The sequence below is a fragment of the Artibeus jamaicensis genome, unplaced genomic scaffold (assembly GCF_021234435.1).
Source record: "Artibeus jamaicensis isolate MK-2021 breed Jamaican fruit bat unplaced genomic scaffold, CSHL_Jam_final scaffold_1019, whole genome shotgun sequence".
NCBI classification, from domain to species: Eukaryota; Metazoa; Chordata; class Mammalia; order Chiroptera; family Phyllostomidae; genus Artibeus; species Artibeus jamaicensis.
Window position 1 is genome coordinate 28,201,752 of NW_026522025.1, and position 9,979 is coordinate 28,211,730.

Sequence of the window (9,979 nt, forward strand, 5' to 3'; positions counted from 1 at the left end):
GGAGAGCTGTTTGCCAAGTGATTAAACGCCCTCAATCAAGTGTTGAGAAGCCTGTAACATAATGACAGTGGCAGCCAGGTGAAATGACCACACCAACAGCCTTAGACCAACCCAGAGTGAACCAGAGCGAATACAGGGACACCACTTCACAACCACCTGTGGCTGGGCAGGAGACTTCCTCTTCTCCTATCTTTCCTTTGTTTCCCCAACACCGAGGGACAAAGCTCTTAGGAAATTTTGTTTCTACAATGTATTAATTATGTTTTAACCCCAAGCTCAAATTGTTTTCCCGACTGATGCAATCATGTCAAGGATGCTGCTTTATCATCTACCATTTTGCTCTCTATCATACAAAAAATTATATTGGTAAATCTGTGGTCAACAGTACAATCTCTATTTATAGGTTACTGTTTGATAGGTATCTGCTGTTTTCATGACCGTGTTGCATTCTTTCAGCAGTTATGTCTCACAGGCATCACTTGATACTTAACTCTGAATGTGGGGAATTTTTCTTGAACCAGTTATTGACCCATTCACTTGGCTCACTTGTCCTCCCAATCTCTCCAATTTTTCCTCTTTGTCTCTTTTCAACATTAATTTTTCTAAGAAGAAAAAACTTTCTTTCCAAGCTACATTTCCTCATTTGAGAAGAGATGTAAACCATCTGGCTATTGTCCTTCTACTCCCACTATCTCTTTAATCTGCTACTTCCCAAATATTGTTTCCTTCTCCTTATACTGATGTTGCATTACAAAACAACAACAAACCATCTGTCAAGAGCAGAATTCTTTTTGAACAGAGGGCAAGAAACTGAGAGTGCAAAGGCTAGAATGCTCTTTAGCATATAAAGAAAAGAGAAAGATTTGGAACTGTAATAAATTAATGATTTTGTTCACTCACTCTTTTCTTCTGGTAAGGAGTTGTGGTCCCTGAAAAGGGATGGACAATATTTAAATGTGAGGCCCAGACACACTCCATTTCTAGCCCATTGCTCATTTTTGTTGGGAATGTGCATATTTCCCCTCAAGTCTTTTTGCAGTCGTCTCTGGCTCAGTCATCACAATTGATTTTTCAGAAGCTTGAGAGTAGGGAATTAATGTCCTATGTATTTACCTCTAATAATAATGGGTCACATTTCTGGAGTATTTACTATGTGTAGACTATTCAAAACAATACAGTGACACCACTGTATTCTGTGCAATGTGCAATGTGCATGTACGTGTGTGAACTTTTTTTAAAAAAATATTTATTTATTTATTTATGTTTAGAGGGGAAGGAGAGAGAGAGAAACATCAATGTATGGTTGCCTCTAGTGCATCCCCTGCTGGGAACTGGCCTGCAGGGAACTGGCCTGCAACCCAGGCATGTTCCCTGACTGGGAATTGAACCGCGATCCTCTGGTTCGCAGACCTGCGCTCAATCCACTGAGCTACACCAGCCAGGGCCGTGTGTGAACTTTTATGTCTAACAGGCTTATAGACAAGTGGATGAAATGTGTACAACTTGATGAATTTTCACAAAATGAGCACACCCATGTGAACCACAACCCTGGTCTTGTGCTTTTTTTATTACTAACATATGGTTACCATCCTCTTCCCCAACTGGAGCCTTTATCTTGACTTCAAATTATATTTCCATTCCCATTGTTCTCTATTACTCTATTCCTTTCTGTTTCTACCTATGGTCATTTTCTTCTGTTTGAATACTTACTGTGGGTCTGCCAGGGAAAATTAACTCAATTTTTTTCTTTTTTTGCCTAAACTTCTGGCCAAGATGGAAGCATAGGTGGAAACACCATACCTCCTTGCACAACCAAGTTTAAAGATAAAAAAGTTTTAGTGACAAAAACGCCACTGAAACAGACAGAAAATTGAACTGTACGGAAGTCTGGCAAAAATGAACCATTCAGCCAGACTGGTAAGAGGGACGCAGTCAGAGCCCGGTGGAGCAGGGTCGCACAGGAAAAAGCGGCCAGACTGACCCAGGTGTGCAGGTGGCGGTTGGCAGATCCCAGGTATGGGGTGGCAATGGGCGGACCCAATGAGGGCACAAGGCAGCTGTCTGACCACAGTCACACATTTGCGTGCAGATAAACCAGGTAAAGGAGCAAGCAGTGAGACAGACTGCGCAAACCAGGCCCCAGTGCTGAAAATTAAAGCCTAAAAGCACCAGTTGGAAAAACTTTTGGGGGTCAAGGTGCCAAAAGAGGCTCCCAGGCTCACAGAGAGTTCGCTGGAGAGACCCACAGGGTCCTGGAGGGTGCAGAAGCCCACACATCCAGGAACCAGCACCAGAAGGGCCCAATTTGCTTGTGGGAAGCAGGGGAAGTGACTGAAAGCTGGCTGAGAGCCGAGCAGCTGCATTATTCCTTCTTGGACACCTCCCCCTGATACAGTGCCACAACACAGGGACATAGGTTTCCCTGCCCTGGAAAATACCTAAGGCTCTGCTCCTTATAATAAACAGTTGTGCCCAGACAAATAAATATGACCCAAATAAAAGAACAGATCAAAACTCCAAAAAGATAACTAAGCAATGAAGAGGCAGCCAGCCTATCAGATGAAGAGTTCAAAACACTGGTAATCAGGATGCTCACAGAAATGGTTGAGAATGGTTGCAAAATAAAGGAAGAAGTGAAGGCCATGCAAAGTGAAATGAAGAAAAATGTACAGGGAACCAACAGTGAAGGGAATAAAACGGAACCTAAATCAAAGGTTTGGAGCAGAAAGGAGAAATAGACATTCTACCAGGACAGAACGAAGAAATAAAAATTCAAAAAAATGAGGAGATGCTCAGGAACCTCCAGGACAACTTTACACATGACAACATCCAAATCATAGGGGTGCCAGAAGGAAAGAGGAATAGCAACAAATTGAAAACTTATATGAAAAAATAATGAAGAACAACTCCCCCAATCTGGCAAAGGAAATATACTTTCAGTAAGTTCTGGAAGCTCAGAGTTCCAAAGAAGTTGGACCCAAGGAAGCACACATCAAGGCACAGCATAATTACATTAGCCAAAATTAAAGATAAGGAGAGAATCTTAAAAGCAGCAAGAGAAAAGGAGACAGTTACCTATAAAGAAGTTCCCATCAGACTATCAACTGATTTCTCAAAAAAAAAAAAAAAACCCTTGCAGGCAAGAAGGGGCCAGAAAGAAGTATCAGAAGTCATAAAACTTAAAGACCTACATCCAAGAATACTCTATCCAGCAAAGCTTTCATTTAGAATGGAAGGGCAGATAAAGTGCTTCCCATATAAGGTCAAGTTAAAGCAGTTCATCATCACTGAGCCCTTATCATAGGAAATATTAAAGGGACTTACCTGAGAAAAAGTAGATGATCAAAACTATGAACAATAAAATGACAACAAACTCACAAGTATCAAAAACTGAACCTAAAAACCAAAATACAAAAAAACCTCCAAACAAATGAAAAACTAAGCAAACAACTAGAACAGGAACAGAATCATAGAAATAGAGATCACATGGAGAATTATCAGTGGGGAGGGGTAGCTAGAAGAATGAGGGAAAAGGTACAGGGAATAAGAAGCATAAATGGTAGGTACAAAATAGACAGGAGGAGGTTAAAAACAGCATAGGAAATGTAGAATCCAAAGAACTTATATGTACGACCCATGGGCATGAACTAAGGGAGCATGCATAGCAGTAGGGAAGAAGGGGAGAAAAAAAGTGGGACAACTGTAACAGCATAATCAATAAAATATACTTAAAAAATAAAATAAAATATAATAATATAACAAAGGAACTAATATTGAAGTTATAGCATATATTTAACTTTATGCTTATATTTTTTATTTCTCATTAATTTTTAAAGAGGGTGTATTAATCATGGTTGCACAGAGAAAAAGAACCAGCAGGACACACACACACACACACACACACACACACACACATATACATATATGAGTTATTCTAAAGAATTAACTCAAGTGACTACGGAGGCTGGCCATATTCTGAAAAGTAGGCCAGTAGTCTGGAAACCTAGGAAAGAGCCAATTTTCCAACTCAAGCCAGAATGCTATGTGCTGACAGAATTCCTTCTGGCTCAGGGGATTTCACTCTTTGTTCTATGAAGACCTTCAGTTGATTAAATGAGGGCCACCCACATTATGGAGAACAATCTACTTTACTCAGAGTTCACTGGTTTAAATGTTAGCCTCATCTAAAAACACAGCCTCACAGAAACATCCAGAATATTTGACCAAATAGCTAGGCACTCTGGCCCAATCAAGTTGACATAAAATATTAACCATCATAGAAAATAAGTGTAAATCATATCTTAAGATATTTATGAGTATAATAAGAGGTAAAAATATTTGTAGTTTTACTGTTCATAGTATTCCAATAGTACTAATAGTAGTGTGGTTTTGGCTTATATTTACAATTGCTAAATAAAACGCTATATTTTAGTCTGAGGTGAGTGAAAGCAGTAGCATTCATGTTCACAAACTTTGTAAATTCTCTCATGGATCCCACATTAAGAAACCTTGTCATTTTTTTAGATTCTACTTTTTTGCTTTAGCTCTTCTTATTAAAATTATAGATATGCTATAAGCCATTCCATTATAAGCAAAATCTCTATATGAATTAACCTAATCTTCACAATAAAATCCCACAGGTAAATTCTGTTTTTATTCTTAGTTTACACATTAGGAAAATGAGGTATGGGGAGAATAACTGATAAGGAGCACAAAATCAAAAATTTCTGGAACAAGATTCAAACTGGGGTTGATCCTAAAGCTTATACCCTTACTGTGCATGAATGTTACAACATTAGCGTATCTGCAGGGTATCAGGCAGAGATTTTGAACTAATGTGAACAGTATTTGCATGATCTACCTTTATTAATCTCAAAAATTTTTAACTAAAACGAAACAAATAAATATAAATAAAACAAAATACCCTATATATTGGACTATAAGATGTACCACCTCAATTTGGGAGTAAAGGGGGTGCATCTTATAGTCTGAATGTAGCTTTACATTTACATTGGTGAAATATTATGTTATTTATGTTATTAAATATTCTACCACATTTTTTGCTTCAAAAAATTTTTTTCCTATCTTCCTCCTCAAAATCCTAGGTGTGTCTTATGGTCTAAAAATACAATAATCACAAGCTCATCAGCTGAGTAGCTACCGATGCTGGGGAAAACTTTATTTCCAGCTTGATTCTTCTTACAAAGAGGGAATTTCCTGTTTTTATTAATTCGATAATAATAGCATTTCACATATTGTTTGCATTGCTGCTGGCCGCAGACCCACATGAAGCATTCTCCCGCAGGGCTTAACTCTGACCTCACTATTGTCCCTATGATATTTCTGACTTTATGATATGAGCTCAAGATCCACCAGGATCTGGAATAACTACATTTTTAAGAGTCTTGTATTTATAGTAAAACTTGTGTTTGACTTCATCTTACAATGTTAATTTAAATTAAAGATACAGCATAAAACTGTATCTGAAGTCCATTGGCAAAACTGTATTGTCAGTGTAATTCTATTAGAGACCAGATTCATTTGGTCCTATATTGGAGTGATTTGCTGTACAAAATGTATATAATGTTAAAAATAGCTTTAAATTTTATTGAATTAATTGTGTTTCTAAAGATGTTATTTATTTACTTTTAAAGAGAGGGGCAAGAAAGGAAGTAGAGAAGGAGAGAAACATCATTGTGTGAGAAAGAGTTGCCTCTCACAGACCCCTAACTGGGGACCTGGCCCGCAACCCAGACTGGTGTCCTGACTGAGAATTGAACCAGTGACCTTTTGGTGTGCAGGCTGGCATTTACTGCACTGAGCCTCAGCAGTCAAGGCTTTCTATTCAATTTCTTAAACAACATGAAATTTACATAGTAAACAGAAATCTTCTTGTATTCTTTCCCCTTATACGTCCCAGCTTCCCCAGAAGGTATCTTCTGAACATATTTCTACACTTCTTAATTGTCTTTCCTGCATTTAAAAAAAATAACATATGAAGATAGAGGGGAAAAAACTGAGTAAGTAAAACCAGCTTTTCTTTCAGAACTGGGTCTGTGGAAGGGCTGAGAATGCTCATATTTTAATTATTTTTATCTATTTATATATACTATTTATTTGTAACAAACCATAGAACTTGGAATGAAGCTTCTAATAAAATAAAGTATTTTTCTAAGAAAAATTAGCTTTAAAAGTTTTTCTAAAATTATAATTACATATATTCCTTGACAAAAATTTTATTTCTAAAAATATTTTTATAGAGTATTGCCCATGTAAAAATAATATATGTTTAAGTTTATTTATTACTGTAGCATGTGAAGTAACACATTATTAGAAGCAAGTTAATGGCCAGCAATGAATGCATGATAGATGCTAGACACTTTTGTTTAAAAAATTGGGGGACTGTATGTGTATATAGACATGTATATACTTTCTCTGCATAAAGAATATTTGGGTGGATGCAAGAAACTGGTGATACTGTGCTTCAGAGGAGTGAGTGGCCATGGGACAGAGTGGGAGAAAACTTATCACTGAATATCATCCTTCTTTTCTTTTAGATTTAACGTTGGAAATACATTGTCTGTCAAAAATTTAAATTATTTAACATCTTGCTTGGTTCACACACCTTGCACTGTTTTGATTGTCTTCCAGGACTATGACACGTGTGAGCCCTGTGATTTTTACTGAACAGTCCATTTCTCTCCTTATCTTTTTTATTAACCAATGAGAGGACTAGGTCAATGATTCAAAAATCAATATGTTATTAAATACCTTAACCTGTGACTCCCCAAACAAGTCAATTTGCTTTTAACAGTCCAACTGTGATCTGGGGACTTCATCCTGCAGATTGGGGAAGTCCATACTCCCACCAAGCCCCTCTTCTTGGGTCCCTCCCAAATGGTCACTGTTCCTCCTGATCTGTCCTTGGATCACGTGTCATCCCCACCAGCCATTTTTGCTCTAAAATTTGTTCAGAGCACTTCAGATAATCATCATTTAATAGTTGCCTTTTCCCAGTTCTTCTTAAATCTCTGTAAAAATGTGCTCTAAATGTGAATTTAGTCCCCATTTTAAGTTTCTAAAATCCGAAATATACTTTAAGTTAATAGTCTGTGTTTAACAAAAATGCACTGAATGCTTAGAGTAAACAGAAGTATGAAAGCAGAGAGGAATTAAAATACTGCTAGAGGCAGTTTTTCTTAGGACTCAACTGGCCTTAAACCAACCTCTGGATATGGCGCTAATCTGCACAGGTTTTCACAAGTTGCAGCCCATCAGAACTCTCATTATGAGAATGTCCACATGTCCCCATGTTTCTGAGTGTAGGTTTTTAACTATCTTAGCTCCAACTGAAGTCTCCTATTTCCCCTTTAATACCTAGTAATCTCAGACCCAAAAAGGGAGTCTTTGCAGAACTGAAGCATAGTTTCAGGCTAAACAGAGATGTGTGTCTTTCCGCTAAATATCCCCTCACAGGGGATTGCAAATTGGGAGGCATGCCAAGAGGTACTCGTGGGGCAGTTCCTCCTTAAGAAGAGAGATTAACAACGTCTAGGTGTGCAACGTTCCTGAACTGAAGTGGATGTTTGGTTGTATCTTATGAACAGAATGTGTATTACTCCTATCAATAATGGTGCATATCTGTCAAAAAATTTTATTAATTATATCGCTTAACACTTAAATCTACAATATCTGTGTTCCGATTGTGCTGCCATCATGGTTTTCTCCCAGAACCATGGGTGGATATTTGCCTTTTACATGTGAGACTGAAAAGGTGCACTTACTGATTTCTCTAAGGAAAAAAAAAACTTGCTGTGAAGGTGAATTGATGTCTTCACCATCAGAAACCAAATACTGCTAGCAAATTTTAAACAGCCAGTGTCCTGTACAAAGAAAATCAAACCAAACAAACAAACACAGGTTCAAAATCAATCAATCAATCAATACGATTCTGTTTTACCCACTGCACTTGTTAACCTTAGGATAAAACAGCTTTCCTGCTCTCTAATCTGAAGCTCAGGAACTGCCTTTTCTCTGCAGTGGTTTTCCCTCAATAGGTCATAGTCTATCTTTCCTTTAGGATTAGAGTCCTTTGCTCCTTGAAGATGGAACAATGGAGAAAGGAGACATTTAAAAAACATTTCATCCCCACCCCCCAAACACACACACGCACACACACACACTCTGAGTACCCTGGGCCCAGTCCCCACAGCCCCTGTAGAGTTTAAGAGAAGCTGGTGTCTTAAAATTTATAGGCCACATTCTTTACAACCTCCAACACCAAGTTGATTTCATCTCTATCACTGGACATTCTAACACAGCGTCTGCTGATAAAAGAAAAACAGGACCATGGATAGTTTTTTATTTCCCCTTGCGATTTTTTCTGCTTCCTAGGCGATGGAGGGAACGATGCAATCCAGGTCGCAGATTGTAGGACTGAGATCAAAGGGAAGGAGGGGAAGGCAGCCTTGCTGGAGCCGGACTTCTCCATCAGGCAATTGAAGCACCAAGCACGTCACAGGCTGCTCAGGATGCACATGCTGAGCAGCTGCAAGAGGCTTACAGCGCACAGGGCCTCATCATCTCCACCATGCAGGCCGTGTACTCCTCCGTCTGCTACTTTGTGTCTGTCCCCTTTTCCCAGGGGTTCCTCGTGGTGGGCTACGTGACCATCTACACCATGTTTCCAGTGTTCTCGCTGGTGGTGGACGAGGGCGTGAAGCCGGACGAGACCATGCTGTATGCGGGACTCGACAAGGACCTCACCAAGGGCAGAGCCTTATCCTTTAAGACCTTCTTCATCTGTTTCTTGATCAGCACTTACCAAAGCAGCATCCTCATGTACCAGGCCCTGGTGCTCTTTGAGTCTGAGTTTGCCCATGTCATGGCCAACTTGTTCATGGTCCTCATCTTCCCGGAGCTGCTGATAGTGGTGCTGACTATTGGACCTGGCCCTGGCTGATGGTCGTGGTGGAGTTGCTCACCCTGGGCTATGTGGCCTCACTTGCTTTCCTGAGTGAATATGTTGACGTGGCCTTTATCACAACGGTGACCTACATGTGACAAGTGTTGGCCACCCCCATGGTCAGCTGCCTCCCACTCCAAGCCCTCAAGTACTTCAAGTGCAAGCTATCCCTGCCCAGCGACTCCAAGCCAACCTCCCAGTGCCAGCCACTGGTTGGCACCTTGTGGTCGCTGCGGGAGCAGCTGTGCAGTGACCAGCGGGACAGGAGGGCTAGCACATAAAGCCTGAGGAGTGTCCCCTTTTTATTTTTCGAAAGTTCATTTTCATGTTGAACCAGCTCCCATTTCTGTTGAAAATGAACCCTAATTATTTTAGATACTCTAACACATTCATTTTACCGTGGTTCCTGAGAATTGAAACGAAAGAGTATTTAATGTTCTGCGGTTTCCCAACATTCAAGTGCTTTCTTTGCTGTTGTAACATAGAAAGTCATCTGTGTTCAATGAGAATAAAACTCAGGCCCTGGAATAAAAGACAGTAAAAACCACAAGAGGACCCCCTCTAGGATGAGGTTCAATTTTTTCAAAAAATTAAAAAAAAAGATACCTCCTTCTCTCCATAGCTGGCCGGGAAATATAGTCCAATGATCTCTCTATACAGACGTATGATTTCCTCACAATAACACTAAGATACTAACTTGTGTTTGTTCATTATTTGCAGCACTACTGGCCCAGGCTGGACTATGCCTAGTATAGTCTCTAGTCCACAGTAGGTGCATGCTAAATATTTTGTGGAAAAAAAGTTGAATATCCACGGTATAAAAAATACCATGAGGCTTTGAGGATTATTTAGCACTAACTTTGGGAATTCTCATCCCATTACCTGGACTACAGTAAAATATCTCGTTATGTTTGTCTAGAAAACAACAACAAAAAAGCAATAGAGAACAAATAACAATGTGCATGATGCAGGCAAAACTCACTAGTTGGAGAGTTGTGAAACACACTTATACTC

At 39.4% G+C, this 9,979-nt stretch overlaps 1 pseudogene; it reads left to right on the top strand.

Annotated features, from left to right (window-relative positions):
* LOC119063061 (probable phospholipid-transporting ATPase IIB) overlaps positions 1-9,246 on the top strand; it is a 121,606-nt pseudogene extending 112,360 nt beyond the window's left edge.
* Positions 9,247-9,979: the final 733 nt, after the last annotated feature.